This window comes from Mytilus californianus, unplaced genomic scaffold (assembly GCF_021869535.1).
Source record: "Mytilus californianus isolate M0D057914Y unplaced genomic scaffold, xbMytCali1.0.p SCAF_8, whole genome shotgun sequence".
Classification (NCBI taxonomy): Eukaryota; Metazoa; Mollusca; class Bivalvia; order Mytilida; family Mytilidae; genus Mytilus; species Mytilus californianus.
Window position 1 is genome coordinate 40722497 of NW_026262734.1, and position 18112 is coordinate 40740608.

Here is an 18112-nt window from a genome sequence, read left to right on the forward strand (position 1 = left end):
TACACGAGAATTTTTATCTCAGGGGCGGGGGCGGCGGTACTTCGACCTTTCTATGGCAGGGGTGAGCAGCTGAGACATCCAATACCCCACCCTTTATTATATATATATAAGTGCCTATAAATAGCAGCACATGACATACAAATCTATGGGAGTGTGGATTAATCAGTACAGAGATTAATTCAATTACACTAATGAAATTATAGATTGCCTAACAATGTAATTTTAACACACTATTTAGTATGTAAATATAAGAATGTTTAAAATATTTACAAAATGATGAAAATAAACGCAATATTTCGCTAGACTAACTAGCTTTATCAAGCGTGCATCTATCCAGGTGAAATCGGATGTAGATGATAAGAAACTTTTGAAGCTCAATGTATATGTTGCACTTGAATTTAGCTGCCTTGAAAATAATACATAATTTGGATGAAGTTCAAGATTTTTACAAAATTGGTAGTTGAAGTTAGCAACGTCCATTGGCCAATATTACAGGAAAAAAAGGACGATGCTGTGTACTAAATTATTCTTTATCTTTCCTGTATCTTTTCTCATCTTTTTCGTTAAGACCATCAGGTTCTAAAGTGTGGAGTTGGTGGATCCAAAAATTTTCTCTTCTCCTTCTCGCCGTGGTGTCCCACTCGGTGTTGACTTCTATGATTTGGAAGGTAACATTATCAAAAGAATGTTTCGTTGAACGAAGATGTCTTGTGAGAGGACATTTTTTGTTGGTTTTGTACCATGAACGATGGTTATTGAGCCGAATATTAAATTTGTCCATTGTTTCTCCCACATACTGAATGCCACATGTGTCACATGTTAATATATAAATTGAGTTCTCCGTTTTACAGTTGGAATTTGAGTAGATGGTATAAAAAGCCTCAATCCTCTACCAAGCAATACTATACTTGCATCCATGGACGTGTCTTCTTTATATACCAACATTCCACAAAACGAAGGAATAGCAGCGTGTGAAGAGGTATGGAACACTCGTAGTGAAAAAAATCCTCCAACTGAGTGCCTTGTTACACTTCTGAAACTAGTGCTAGAGAACAACAACTTCTCTTTCAATGAAAAACATTATCTCCAGATAGACGGTACTAGTATGGGCACAAAAATGGCCCCGTCATATGCCAACATATTTATGAGCCAACTTGAAAAACGCCTCTTGGCTAGTGCTCCATACCAGCCCTTATCATGGTTCCGATTCATTGACGATATTGATTTCAAATGGACAGATTCACAAGAACATCTTAATGAATTTCTAGGACACTGTAACTCTTTCCACCATTCAATAAAATTTACATATGAATCATCTATGGAGAAAATAAACTTCCTCGACACTACGAGTTACATCAAGAACGGAACCATTATAACGGACCTTCATACCAAACAAACGGACAAACATCAATTCCTTTCTCCTAAAAGTTGCCATCCTAAACACTGCTCCCGTGGCATCCCATTCAGCCAGGCATTGCGAATCAAAAGAATATGCTCTACTGAAAATAAGCAAAATGCTAGACTTGGACAACTACGTAAACATCTAGTTGTTCGAGGATACAATAACAACATCATTGATAGCGCTTTCGAAAGAGCAAACAAAACTAGTCGCCAAGAACTTCTAGAGTACAAAGATAAGAATAAAGCAGCTAACAGAACACCCCTTGTACTCACTTACCATCCTGATTTTAAAAATGTGTCTTCCATTGTTCAGAAGCATTGGAAAATTATAGAAAATGATTCAAATCTTAAAAAAGTATTTTCCTCACCACCAGTCATGGCCTTCAGAAGACCTAAAAACATCCGTGACAAATTAGTGACATCTGTATTAGCAAAGCAGCCTACTCCATCTCCCGGTTGCTACAAACAATGTGGTCGAAGGAACTGCTTGTGTTGTAAAGCTGCCAATACAAGCAGTTCTTTCATCAGCTCCGTTACTAAACAAAATTATACCATCTACTCAAATTCCAACTGTAAAACGGAGAACTCAATTTATATATTAACATGTGACACATGTGGCATTCAGTATGTGGGAGAAACAATGGACAAATTTAATATTCGGCTCAATAACCATCGTTCATGGTACAAAACCAACAAAAAATGTCCTCTCACAAGACATCTTCGTTCAACGAAACATTCTTTTGATAATGTTACCTTCCAAATCATAGAAGTCAACACCGAGTGGGACACCACGGCGAGAAGGAGAAGAGAAAATTTTTGGATCCACCAACTCCACACTTTAGAACCTGATGGTCTTAACGAAAAAGATGAGAAAAGATACAGGAAAGATAAAGAATAATTTAGTACACAGCATCGTCCTTTTTATCCTGTAATATTGGCCAATGGACGTTGCTAACTTCAACTACCAATTTTGTAAAAATCTTGAACTTCATCCAAATTATGTATTATTTTCAAGGCAGCTAAATTCAAGTGCAACATATACATTGAGCTTCAAAAGTTTCTTATCATCTACATCCGATTTCACCTGGATAGATGCACGCTTGATAAAGCTAGTTAGTCTAGCGAAATATTGCGTTTATTTTCATCATTTTGTAAATATTTTAAACATTCTTATATTTACATACTAAATAGTGTGTTAAAATTACATTGTTAGGCAATCTATATATATATATATATATATATATATATATATTGAATGATAAAAGAACATACATGTAGTTACTCTAGCTATCATATATTTTTTACAATAAGTATATATACCTGCACATAGCTATCATTGTTACGCTATTTCATGGGGAGATACTAGTAAATAGATTTGACAAATATCTTAAACATTTACGAAAGTGATTTTAGAGACATATATACACAATCTCTGGTGATTTTAATTGCATCTGTAAAAAAAAATCTGATTAGTTTCAGATTCAATCATCAGCCTTGTCTTATATTTCACCTAAATTTCTCGACCTCATGCAATATCATGAAGCTTCAAATAGTGATCTATCCCAGCGACTCATCCCTTCCACTCATTACATAATAAGTGCCCCCGCACAAACCCCAAGATCGTTGGGCTAAGTTGGATGTTGTCTAGATCTACCTAGCTAGCTCTTCCTAGCAAGATAGCAGACGTTGAAAAACAGAAGACTAAAAATATCTAAAAGGGAATATAAGAAGAACAAAAAAACTACTCTCAGACGATAAAAGCAATCATACATTTATGCTAACATATTTTAAGCAATGTTTAATTTCTATGAATGATTTTTAAGGAGATGTGAAGTATACATAATTAATTTAGACAGCAACCCAATTAAGCAAAAACAAAACGTGACAATTTACTTCTAAAGTTCAATCTACGGTCTTCCTCAATGGACATGTCATTACAACATTTTAAAGTTTTTTATCCTCCCAAGTCTAACTATAATATATAGAATAGTTGTGAATATGTGAGCCACAATTTGTTCCTGTGAAAAAAGTTCCAGTGGAACAAATATCACAGGAAATATATTCGGGGAGAACTTTTTTCACAGATAATTTCTATATTATTTGTTCCATCTCTATAAAATAAGTTCCACAATTTACCTGGTGAAATAAGTTCTGGGTTTGTGAAATTTGTTCCTTACCTAGTGAAATACGTTCTGGGTTTGTGAGATTTGTTCCTTACCTGCTGAAATAAGTTCCTTGTCTGTGAAATATGTTCCACTAGTTATACAAGTTATCTTTAATACTGAGCATTGTTATCAGTGAGTTTAAAGTTATAATTCAAGTACATTATAAAAACATGTATTAAATTGATAATGTAATAAATAAAAGGTGTAAACATCCAATATGGATTCTGTGGAGTATAGCAAAATGTTTAATTACATTATCCATAAACAAAAATACCCAAATGAAAATAATTTAATGAGTCAGAAAAGCGAACAATAAGAAAAATCCATCAGAAAATTTTTATAGATCAATCATTTATTTATGAATATTGCAATTCAACATATGTTACTTCATATCAGAATTTGTAGAAAATTAAATCAAGTGTTTTAAATATTTATCACAGTTGTTAATCATAGTTGTGCATTTGTTTTTTAATCATATTATCTACGTACAATATACATAATATATATGCTGACGTAATTTGAATTTCTAAAAGATTTACCTTATTTTGAATGTTTTCGTGTTGTTTAAAGACTTCAATGTTGAGAATTAAATTTGTCAGGTACAACTATAGAATGTTTTGCTTGATATAAAGTTAATGCATCGTGTTAATCTATAACACCCGGAACTTATTTAACATTTAGTAAACAAATTAGTTCCAGAACAAATTTTACAGTGCTGGAACATATTTCCTTATAATATATATTCCGGGTATAAATTTTCTGTGATATAAATTCCGTTGGAACATATTTCCTATGAAATAAGTTCCAGCGGAACAAATGTCACACCGGAACAATTTGTTTGTTACAAAAAATAATTCAGATATTACTTGAAGCTATGAGCAGGGTCAGGAACAAACTTCTAATGTTTGTTTTTGGGTTTATTGACTATTTATACTAGACATTCTATATGAGAGAAAGAGAAATAAAAGAAAATTATAAATTTAAAAGACGAAAATACTGTTGGCATTTTAAAAGATTATTCTTAATTGTATGTTTTCTACAAGAATTGTAAAACAAGTATAAACATACATATACTATGATCATAAAACAAAAAGACATTTATATGTCAACATACGAACGGTCTCCACACAAAAGATTATGTCAAGCTTTTAAGGGTAAGTATGATAAGGGCCTTATTCGTCATCCAACATTAAATGGTATAGTAAATAAATATGAAGATATTTACAAGTAAAACAATAACAAAAGATACAGTATCAAGCTGTATGCTTAACACAGTTTTTGGTCAAATTGGTTGATTCTCTTATGTTGATGGCCTCATAGTGAACTTAAAATAGCTTTGCAGAACTTATCACCTTCTTTATAACCAACGACGTCCATTATAATTTGAAAAAGAATGGCGGCGAAACTACTATGTTTTAAATTTCAGGCGCTTACAATAGGTCTTATATAACAAATTACCCATCTCACGACTCTGAGTACTTTTCATCAAAAAATATAATCAAGAAGTCCAATAAAACCCAATAATCTGAAAAAAGAAACATTTAATTGTAAGGATACTCATTATTCAAATATAGAAAAAGAGGCGTGGGACATTCCACATTGCAGTCCAACTACAATGAATAGACAAAATCTTCATCGACAACAAAAATAACCATACATATATGTGAAGCTTTACATTTTAAGGATCATTTTTGAACAGATGTGAGATACCATTGGAAATATATTAATTGCGTTCTTATATGTATAACCGGAAGAAAAGTGACGTAAGGAACTTTTACTTTAATTTGCAAAGTGCTTTATATGATCTCTCGTTTTGAATTGAATATTTATATGAACTCTCGTTTTGAATTGAATATTTATAATATGAACTCTCGTTTTGAATTGAATATATATATATATATATATGAACTCTCGTTTTAAATTGAATATTTCTCATTTTAGTTTTAAGTTGAATATTTCTTGTTTTAAAATGTTTCTTTATTCTTAAATATAATGTTTCTTTATTTCAAATACCCAAAGAGATTATAGATTTACTATTTTACAACTTAATCCGATGGCTGTCAAAAGTGCGAAAGATAATACATGTATCTAACACTCGAACTACAAAAGAAGCAATTATCGCTATTTTACTTAGTTCAACCGGAGGACAGTAATCCGATTATTATTACATAAGATTGGACAATAATATATATTTTATGAGAACCTTTTATAATGTTTTAATACCCTTATCTTGGACTTAATTTATGTTTTGTAAACTGTTGCTTGGGCAGTCTTCCCCTAGCTCTCAAGCTGTACACTTGTGAATAAATTTGTATGTATTGTATACGGTCTTGCGTTTAAAGCAGCCACAGAGTCGATTATAGACCTACAGACTTTAATGTAACCCGTGCCGAAATTCACGGAGTTAGACCGGAAAATCACGGGGTTATAATTGGGGAGGATCCCTCGATTACCGTAACCTTTGCAGCCAAGCGAGTGTTTTATTTATGAACTAGTCCCAGTATACGAAAAGTTTAAAAATGGAGTTACCGAAGTTTGAACATTTTAACGCGTTCGAAACTGAAAATGCAGACGTATGGATACAACGATACGAACTCATGTGTGAATTTGCTAATTGGGATGACGTGCAAGCAACAAGAGCATTCACATGTTTCATTGATAATTATGCTTTGGCGTGGTATATGCTACTGAACGCCGAAGACCGAAACAGCAAAGATAAACTATTCCGTAAATTCAAGGAGCGTTTTGGTAGAAATTGTATGGAAAAAGTAGGATTTTGGAAAGAAGCGGCCAATCTGAAACAAAAAGACGATGAAACCGTTTCACAATTCATATCTAGGATTGAGAGACTATGTTTTCTAGCAGGTCAAACGGTATTTATGGAGCGATTTATATATCATGGACTTAGACCAGAATTTGTTGTTCCGTTTGTCACCGCAACCGGTCTCAAACAAAAGTTTACCATAAGTGAGGCTATCGATGCTGCATTGCTAGCAGACATGACAATTCAGTTGAAATCGAAGTCGGAACCAGTTCAAGTCACCAGTGCTATTAAGGACAATCCTACACCACAGAACCAACCCAGAAGTGATGGTAAGTGTGATACATACTGTCATAGTTACGAACATTTTGAGAATGCACATGTTTACGTCCCCCCTGTTAATGTACTTAATCATATTAATAGACAACAGAAACGCCCCTAAAATAAAAGACTTCAGCAAAGGAAATTCAATGTTTATCATAGTAGTGCTAAGTTCCACCCGTCCCATAATTCAACCAAAGACAGGTTTATGAATTCTAGAAATAGCCCCCCTAATCCGAATATTGTAAATCTTTTTGCAAATACGGGCTGTTCAAGAGCCGATTGTAAAATAAATGTTAGAATAGGTTCCTCTGTTAAACATACTCTTGTCGATACCGGTGCAGCAGTATCGGTCATAAATACAAAAACATATAAGTCATTGCAAGTAGATAAACTTTACCCTGTAGATAATTCAGATTTGTTAGGTGTATGTGGTGTAAATGACAATTTTATCAGAGTGCTAGGCAAAGTTACACTGCCCGTTGAAATAGGAAAGCTCACTTTATTTCACGATTTTTATATTTTGGATGATGTCAATATGCCACTTATTTTAGGCCGAGACTTCATGCATGATCAAAAAGCTGAGATAAGTTTCCCCAAACAAGTTTTATCATTACAAAATGGAATGACAGAAGTTTCTTTAAGTCAGGGCCAAGATCGGGATCGCACCCACAATTTTGTTCGTGTGCTATCCGATGTTACATTTCAACCTAGACAAAGAGTTATTTTTCCTGTTAAAATAGATAATTTTAGCGAAAACACATCAGGAGTTATTGAACCAAACTTTTCACTTGTTGGCAAACACAATATTATGGGAGCACGGTGCTTAATACATACACATAACAACAATTCTGTTTTTGAAATTTTAAATCCTACCAATTCTGTAATAACACTGAAACAAAATACTATAGTTGGAAATTTTATTAAAATTCAAGACGATAAAATATTTGGAGAATTAAAAGAAAATTTGGAGTTTATAGATAGTATCAGAACTGGCGAAGCTTTAAATTCAAATAATAATTATATCAAAATTGCTACCGAGATGGGTATTGATCTTTCAAAGTCCGATTTAAGCGAAACACAAAAATATCAGTTATTGACTCTGTTAGGGCAATATAGGCAAGCATTTGCTAAAGATATAACCGAATTGTGCTGTACCAAAATAGGCAAACACATCATTGATACCGGCGATGCAAATCCAGTTAGACAATTTCCGTACCGGACTACCCCAAAAACAAAGGAAGAAATAAACACACATTTGGACGAAATGGAGGAACAAGGCATTATTCGGAAGAGCATGTCACCATGGAGCAGCCCCATCTTGTTAGTAGCAAAGCCCAATGGCGAAAAGAGAGTATGTGTGGACTATCGAAAGCTTAACCGTCTGACAAAAATCTATACACAATCGCTCCCAAACCTTTCAGATGTCCTAGATACACTTGGGGAAAAGCAGGCGCAGACATATAGCGTCTGTGATATGCGACAGGGCTTCTGGCAGCTGGAACTTGAAGAAGAATCTAAAGAAAAGACTGCTTTCATGACGTATCGAGGTCAATATGAATTTAACAGACTTCCATATGGCCTAGCAAATTCGCCTGCAACCTTCAACATGATCATGAATGAAGTAATCCGGGATCTTAACTGGAAAAGCGCATTAGTTTATGTGGACGACATTCTAATTTACAGTAAGAACTTTGAAGAACACCTTTGTCACTTAGCAGCTTTATTTGATAAACTAATCGAAGCCAACCTGAAATTGAAGCCGTCGAAGTGTCAGTTCGCATGTAAAGAAGTCCAATATTTAGGCCATATTATCACCAAAGAAGGCATAGCAGTAGATCCAGAGAAAACGGCGTCTGTACATTCCTTTGCAGCACCGAAAAGTGTTAAAGAAGTACGTATGTTCCTTGGACTATGCAATTATTACCGGAAGTTCATACACAACTATTCCAAAATAACGTCTCCCCTGAATCAGCTTCTACATAAAGATCAGCAATTCAAATGGACAGACGAATGTCAGTGCTCGCTCGAAACCCTCAAGACAAAACTCACATCAGCTCCCATCCTAGTATTTCCGGACTTCAATAAAGAGTTTATTCTACATACCGACGCAAGTGGTACTGCAATAGGATATGTTCTAGGTCAACACGACAAAGACAAAAAACTCCGAGTTATTGCGTATGGCGGACGTATGCTACGAAAACCAGAACAAAGATGGGACGTTAAAGACAGAGAGTGCCTCGCACTAGTTGTAGCTATCAAACAATTCCATGTTTATTTGGCCAATAACAAATTCCACGTTTATACAGATCATATAGCGTTACAATACCTTCATCGCATTAAAGAGAGCACCGGACGTTTGGCAAGATGGTCCATGTATCTTCAGACATACAATTTTGAGGTTCACTATCAACCAGGAAAAGATAACGTTTGCGCTGACTTCCTCTCCAGAATTCAGCACCCAGAAAACAAGCGTCAGCGTCGACTCAGTATAGATGAAATCGAGGCTTCATATACAGCAACCGATCACCCTAGAAAAGAAACCAACCAACAAATGTACAACGAAAATCAAAGGTCAGTCGTCCAGCCAGTCCAGTTACAAGACTCAGACGAATCAAAATATGAATCAGTATTAGCAATTAAGGCTATCACTGAAGCAGATAACCACTATCGAAATATAGATCCATTAATCATGATGATCGAAACCACAAAGCTTACCCAGGGAAGAATCCAAGCAGCTCAAAATGAAGACGAAGAAGCAGGACAAATGCTACAATACATTGAACAAAACACGTTACCCCAAGACAAAAAGAAAGCTGATGTCATAGTCCGAGAGTCAAATCACTACGTTGTTTCTAATGGAATACTGTTTCACCATTATTATTCTAGAGGGAAAGGACACTTATCAGATAGGGTCATTAAACAACTAGTTGTACCGAAGTCATTGCGTAACGACGTACTTTTATCGTACCATGATGCAATTATTGCAGCGCACCCCGGTATTGACAGAACTTACAACAACATCCGAATGAAGTATTACTGGAAGAGAATGTACTCAGACATTGAAGATTATGTGAAAATCTGTATTGAATGTCAACAAGGCAAGACTAATCCACACTCTAAGAGAGCACCCTTACAGCCTCTTCCGGCAACTGGAGTATTTGAAAGAATACACATGGACATTCTTTGCAATTTACCACAGTCATCAGGAGGTTTCAATCAGATTTTGCTAGTAGTATGTCCGTTCTCCAAATGGTGTGAAGCTTTTCCATTGAAAACTGGAGGAGCCGTAGAAACTGCTAGAGTTCTTTTCAACGAAATTATATGTCGATACGGACCTTGTAGAGAAATTCTTACAGATTTAGGGAAAAACTTCACTTCAAATCTCGTAAAAGAAATCTGCAATTTTTTCCAGATCACTAAGCTCAATACGTCATCATATCACCCAGAATGCAATGCAGCAACAGAACGACAGAATCGTACATTAGCAACATCTCTGCGAATGTATTGCCATGACAACCAGTCAACATGGCCCGACTATTTAAAAGGCGTTATGATGGCTTTCAGAAACACAATTCAAACCGAGTCAACACAATATAGTCCATATTATTTGGTCTTTGGAAGAGAGCCTCGAAATCCCATAGACATTGCACTAATTCCAGAATCTACTAAAGGATTGAGCAAAGATGCAGAGTCGGCCCTAAAACTGATTGTTGATAATCTCACCGTTGCCAGAAAAATAGCTAAGACGAATATTGAAGCTGCACAACAAAAGTACAAAACACAATACGACAAAAACGTAGATGAACCAAGTTTCTATATATTAGACAAAGTATGGCTTTATTGTACACGGACACCAGATGGCTTGTCGCCCAAACTCCAACGAAAATGGACTGGACCATATTATATTGCGGAACACATAGGCGAATATACTTACCGTTTGCGTAAATCTTCTGACGATAAAATATTGAAAGCTCCAGTACATGCTAATCGATTGAAGAAGTATCTCGACCCTAAAAATCGCCCCACAAACCCACCCGATGAAGTTAATGAAGATCACGACCTAAACCCAGAGGAACTCATGGACATGCCTGAAATCCTTGACAGAGTCAATGACACAATTAATAATCATACACAAAATCAATTAGGGAAAAATATTCAAAATGGCCAAAAACAATTACACAAAGATAATCAACCGTCACAAAATACAAACAATCAACAGGACATGTATGACGTCGAAAGAATAATAAAGTGTAGAAAACGAGGCAACATTAATCAATATCTTATAAAATGGCGAGGTTATAGTAGTTCACAAAATACATGGGAACCATCAAACCACATACCCAATCATTTAATCCAACACTTTCATGCTCAGAACCAAAGTAGAAATAAGCGAAAACGACATGGATAACTTTAAAAAAATAAACAAGGCCAAGTTTTTTTTCTTCAGTACATGGTATTTATCAAGTCTAGAAAATCAACTCAATGAGAAAAGTAAATTTTTTTTTCATTTTCACATTTGGAATCTTTTTTTTTTTATTAGGAAAACTTCATTATTCTTAGATGAATATTCATATTTTTCTGAGATATTTGTCACTGGCAGTAAGAAACCACAAAGAAATCGAGCTAAAGTCTGTGTATCCTTGTTGTATCATAGAACCTAGTGTATTACACAAGTGAAGGTTGTAACTTTGAACAAAGATCACTGACTATAGTATACCAAATAACCACAATTATTATTTTTATTGTCGTTATTGTATCATTTCACGCAACATGCTATAAGTAGATGAATTTACAAGTGTAAGCTTGCATATACAGAGATTATCAGTGGTGTAAAAAAATCATTTTATAATACAATTTTGTTCCGAAACAAGAATGCAAGATGGACTCGTCACCTGTCTTGTGGTCTTGTTTCCATTGGGTGTACAGGAGTGACGACCTGTATACTGCATGTCAGAAAAAAAATCATTATTATGTTTGGTCAAAACCTGTTTATAAGGTATAAATATAGCCACTGATAATCTGATAATCAGCTCCAATTCTTGATAGTGTTTTCGAAAACCTTTCAGTTTAGTGTGTAATTTTTGTTAAGATCATAAACGGGCCAATGATTATTATTGCACCCCTTCCCTTTTCCTCCAATCTATAGTACTTAGTCTAAACTAAAGCCTTTATGATTATGATTAAAACATCCCTTTTTGAAGTTATACTAGTATATATTTATACATATAACAGTCATGTTCCTTTGAATTGTGAATTGGAAATTGATATTTTTGTACATTTAAGTTTGTTCCCCCTTGAGAACATTTTAGTATATTTATGTTAGTCCCCCTCCTCAGAATATTTCAGTATATTTATGTTAGTCACCCTACTCAGAATGTTTTAGTATATATTTGTGTTAGTCCCCCTCCTCATACCCCTTTGCATATTTATTAAAGGTCCAAAATGTGCATTTTCTATGTTCGTGATGTTTTCAGTATGTACACACTTTCAGCAACCAGAAAGATGAATTACCCAAAGACGAATTACCCACAGATGGAATAATATTACCAGCACTAATACGAAACCTAATAATTTGTGCTCGGGACGAGCACTTCGGGGAAGTTGTGGAGAATATAACCGGAAGAAAAGTGACGTTAGGAACTTTTACTTTAATTTGCAAAGTGCTTTATATGAACTCTCGTTTTGAATTGAATATTTATATGAACTCTCGTTTTGAATTGAATATTTATAATATGAACGCTCGTTTTGAATTGAATATATATATATATATATATATATGAACTCTCGTTTTAAATTGAATATTTCTCATTTTAGTTTTAAGTTGAATATTTCTTGTTTTAAAATGTTTCTTTATTCTTAAATATAATGTTTCTTTATTTCAAATACCCAAAGAGATTATAGATTTACTATTTTACAACTTAATCCGATGGCTGTCAAAATTGCGAAAGATAATACATGTATCTAACACTCGAACTACAAAAGAAGCAATTATCGCTATTTTACTTAGTTCAGCCGGAGGACAGAAATCCGATTATTATTACATAAGATTGGACAATAATATATATTTTATGAGAACCTTTTATAATGTTTTAATACCCTTATCTTGGACTTAATTTATGTTTTGTAAACTGTTGCTTGGGCAGTCTTCCCCTAGCTCTCAAGCTGTACACTTGTGTCAGGAGCCTGAAGTTCAGTGGTGGTTGTTGGTTCATATCTGTCAACTCATATTTGATTTTTTTTAAAAGGGTTTTGATATATATAGTAAGGCCGTTTTTTTTTTTCATTTTAATATTTGAAATGAATTTTTTCACATTTTTCATGTCGGGGCTTTATATAGCTGACTAAACGGTATGGGTTTTTGTCATTGTTGAAGGCCGTGCGGTTGGTTATAATTGCTGACACTACTTCATTTGAACTCCGGTTGATAGTTGCCTAATTGCAATCATGCCACATCTCCTTACTAGATTTGATATTCTATACCTGACTTTTTTCTGAACATGTATGAAATATTAGTCACTGAAAGTTAAAAATAAGTAACCAACAATCAATCAATTTAAACCCGTGTTAAATAAGGGGAAAACCATTTGATTTTTTGGGGAGGGGGGCAGGAGGATTTTGAATATGAATACGGTGGCCTGGTACTAGCTGGAAAAAAAGGCATGCCTAGCGACAGATTAAAAATTTAAAATGATTAAAAAAAAAAACGCAAAAAATCCTCCTGTCCAATTCCCCTTCCTAGAATATTAAAGAGTCGTCCCCTTACTATTATTGTCCACGTAGTTTTTATATTTATCCAGCTTATTGTCCCTATAGGAATGTCCTACTAAGGTTGCCATACCATAAAAACGTTTATCACACAACTCACATTCTATTATATCTGCATTTATAAATTTATTAATGTCATTTAGATTAAGCGACGCCATCTTTGTTATGTGCCTCTACCGTCTAAACTACCTATATAAAAAGAAGAGGTAGAAGAGAGCCAGAAGATCTTCCCAATGCAAAAAAATAGAAATGAACCTCTTCTGGCTCACTACCGAAGAACAAAAAAACACGCCCGTGGTTAAGACGGCAGAGGTACATAGCAAACATGGCGTCGCTAAGTCTAAATGACATTAATAAATATGAATGCAACGGCGTTTTACGTTTCCGCAAATTGGCATTACTTTTCCGGGAAAAAAAGATGACGTTTCCGGAAATAAATACCTTACTTTTCCGAGTCAATAGTAACGATTCCGGAAAAAATAAATTATTACTTTTTCGCGAAAATAAGTAAGGAGTACCTTATCTGGACCCCTGCTGTTGTTTCAATCTTATCTACACAAACTTCGTTTGTGTCGAAGTATCAATCAGCGGGTGACCAGTTAAAGGAATACCTTGAACTTTGTCCTAAATGAAACCTGCAACAACTGATTGTAGCAGCATGAAATATTTGTAACAGCAGTATGCATTGCACATTCAAAGTCAATATGATCTACCTCGGACTGGAGAGTTAGTCTTCGGGAAGTGCACACATCAATAAGCAGATCCCACATTTTGATAAAAGTGGAAGTAGCGCAAACACAAGAGGAATGTAGTTACCATTTTACACCCATGTATTGAATAATTAACTGTGCCATCTATGAAAATATTAGTTATTTCATTGCATAGACGATCATAGACATTTCAAGTTGGTGAAACATAAAAATATAACAATTCCAACATCATCATCTTTCACTAAGGTGAAACTTTCATTTTTTTTATATCTAGTATATTGTAGATATAGGATCAGAACCTTTTTTGTATAAAAATATGAAATAAATAATTTATCTAACATATATTCAAATATTATTAATTTACCACCAGGTAAATTTCCGGAAAAGTAATAAATACAATTTCTGGAAACGTATACTTTAAGTTTCCAGAAACGTAGTATTGGAACTTTGAAAAATTAGCGGAAATGCAATACGCCCGAATGCAACTATAATAGAATGTGAGCTTTGTGATAAAACGTTTGTATGGTATGACAGCCTTAGTAGGACATCTCTGTAGTGACGATAATTAAGCTGGATAAATATAAGAACTACACGGACAATAACAGTAAGGGGACGATTATTTGATATTCTGGGGAGGGGAGGGACAGGACGATTTTTTGCGGATTTATTATTCATTTTAATCTATCGCTAATCATGTTTTTTTTCAGCTCTTACCAGGCCACTATATTCATATGTAAAATCCTCCTGTCCCCCACCCCACCCCCCAAAAAAAATATCAAATGGTTTTCCCCTCATTTAACACAAGTTTAACATGTTTAAATTGATGCATTGTTGGTGGCTTATTTTTAACGTCCAGTGACAAATATTTCATGCATGTTCAGGAAAACACGAGTTTAGAAGTCAGGTATATAATATAAAAAAGCCTTTAAAGGAGATGTGGTATGATTGCCAATGAGGCAACTATCTACCGGAGTTCAAATGAATGGATGTAAGCAATTATATTCAACAGTACGGTTTTCAACAATGACAAAAACCCATACCATATAGTCGGCTATAAAAGTCCTCGACATGAAAAATGATAAACAATTCAAACGAAAATTCTAACGGCCTAATTATATATAACAAATCAATTTACAAAAAATCAAATATGAGTCGACAGATATAAAACCAACGACAACCACTGAACTCCTGACTTGGGACAGACACATAAAGAATATGGCAGGGTTAAACATGTTTGTGAGCGCAAGACACAAAAACAAACTGTAAAAATCAGTTGCAATTAGATTAACTCAAAAGATCGGTACGAGACTCAAAAAACAACTAATATTAAGACAATAGACACAAAGCACCGAAATAGAAGTATTTGCAGCTAATGTAAGTTTGTTCAAAGCTAATTACAACTAACACTGAAATAAATCTCCCAGATTAAAGTATCAATCAGTACACAAGCAACGAATTTAGTCATAAACAGTCTGAGAAACACCATGACCTTGTATACCTTGTATATATGTACGTGCATATACAATAAAGGTTTTCGAAAAGTTGTGGTCCGAAGGTTTTGCCCATCGAAATTTTGCAATAGAAATAAGTTAGGACCAGCAGAATTTCTTCAAGAACCACCAGGGAAAATGATTTTGAGAACTCTGCGATGTCTTTGCTTTATACAAAAATAATCCAGTTTGGTCACTTTAAAAAAATGGATAGACAAGATGTCCTTTTCGATCATATGCCAGACAAACATTGACAAATTCTTGTACAGTTTAAGATTATTCCTGAAAGTCAAATGGTCGGGGCTTTAAGCCGGATTTTTTTTAGCAAAATTGAGTTAGGACAGCATAAAGAAAAACAATGTCACGAACACAGCGATTTCTTCCAAACCATTTTTCTTTGTTTTTACACGTATTGTATAATTGCATCAATGCCAAAACAGAGCACACTATATTACAGTCATGTCTATCGTATCGGAACTAACGTATCTTAATTTTCTAAAGAATCATCGTAAACTTCATTTATGTCATCCAACATAAAAAAAAATCAGCTATTTACGACGGCAAATTGAATTTTTATTTTACTGCTTCTTCTACAGAATATCTCCAGAAGAGGTCCAGATTCATTTTTTTTTTTGGACTCTTCACCAGAAGACATTCTGGAGATATATACAGAAGAGACCAATAAAACACGCCCCAGGTAACACTTATCTATAATAGCCGAATCTCCTGAAGATTTGTAAACACACACGTGATTATTTCAATCCAGTCGCTCACTGTTACGTACATTTTATACGTGAAAACATAAGAAAACTTTTAGGAAAATGTTTTTTCGTAGGTTAAATTTATTTATACTCAGTAAGATAATCTAAAGGCAACACAAACATTTTAAAACGGAGATATCAAATAATTTCTTTTCGATTAATATTAATTTACACGAGAATTTTTATCTCAGTGGCGGGGACGGCGGTACTTCGACCTTTCTATGGCAGGGGTGAGCAGCTGAGACATCCAATACCCCACCCTTTATATATATATATATATATATATATATATATATATATATATATATATATATATATATATTGAATGATAAAAGAACACACATGTAGTTACTCTAGCTATCATATATTTTTTACAATAAGTATATATACCTGCACATAGCTATCATTGTTACGCTATTTCATGGGAAGATACTAGTAAATAGATTTGACAAATATCTTAAACATTTACGAAAGTGATTTTAGAGACATATATACACAATCTCTGGTGATTTTAATTGCATCTGTAAAAAAAAATCTGATTAGTTTCAGATTCAATCATCAACCTTGTCTTATATTTCACATAAATTTCTCGACCTCATGCAATATCATGAAGCTTCAAATAGTGATCTATCCCAGTGACTCATCCCTTCCACTCATTACATAATAAGTGCCCCCGCACAAACCCCAAGATCGTTGGGCTAAGTTGGATGTTGTCTAGATCTACCTAGCTAGCTCTTCCTAGCAAGATAGCAGACGTTGAAGAACAGAAGACTAAAAATATCTAAAAGGGAATATAAGAAGAACAAAAAAACTACTCTCAGACGATGAAAGCAATCATACATTTATGCTAACATATTTTAAGCAATGTTTAATTTCTATGAATGATTTTTAAGGAGATGTGAAGTATACATAATTAATTTAGACAGCAACCCAATTAAGCAAAAACAAAACGTGACAATTTACTTCTAAAGTTCAATCTACGGTCTTCCTCAATGGACATGTCATTACAACATTTTAAAGTTTTTTATCCTCCCAAGTCTAACTATAATATATAGAATAGTTGTGAATATGTGAGCCACAATTTGTTCCTGTGAAAAAAGTTCCAGTGGAACAAATATCACAGGAAATATATTCGGAGAGAACTTTTTTCACAGATAATTTCTATATTATTTGTTCCATCTCTATAAAATAAGTTCCACAATTTACCTGGTGAAATAAGTTCTGGGTTTGTGAAATTTGTTCCTTACCTAGTGAAATACGTTCTGGGTTTGTGAGATTTGTTCCTTACCTGCTGAAATAAGTTCCTTGTCTGTGAAATATGTTCCACTAGTTATACAAGTTATCTTTAATACTGAGCATTGTTATCAGTGAGTTTAAAGTTATAATTCAAGTACATTATAAAAACATGTATTAAATTGATAATGTAATAAATAAAAGGTGTAAACATCCAATATGGATTCTGTGGAGTATAGCAAAATGTTTAATTACATTATCCATAAAAAAAAATACCCAAATGAAAATAATTTAATGAGTCAGAAAAGCGAACAATAAGAAAAATCCATCAGAAAATTTTTATAGATCAATCATTTATTTATGAAAATTGCAATTCAACATATGTTACTTCATATCAGAATTTGTAGAAAAATGAAATCGTGTGTTTTAAATATTTATCACAGTTGTTAATCATAGTTGTGCATTTGTTTTTTAATCATATTATCTACGTACAATATACATA

At 33.9% G+C, this 18112-nt stretch overlaps 1 protein-coding gene across 2 annotated transcripts in view; it reads right to left on the minus strand.

Moving 5' to 3' along the window:
* LOC127712522 (uncharacterized) overlaps positions 1-17844 on the minus strand; it is a 35265-nt gene extending 17421 nt beyond the window's left edge. Inside the window, exon 1 of one of the 2 annotated variants that reach the window (XM_052219008.1) lies at positions 17666-17844. The gene's annotated coding sequence lies outside the window, so the exon portion shown is untranslated. Of the gene's footprint in view, positions 1-3619; positions 3778-17665 lie in introns of those variants that run through there. The other variant, XM_052219007.1, reaches the window with a different exon arrangement.
* Positions 17845-18112: the final 268 nt, after the last annotated feature.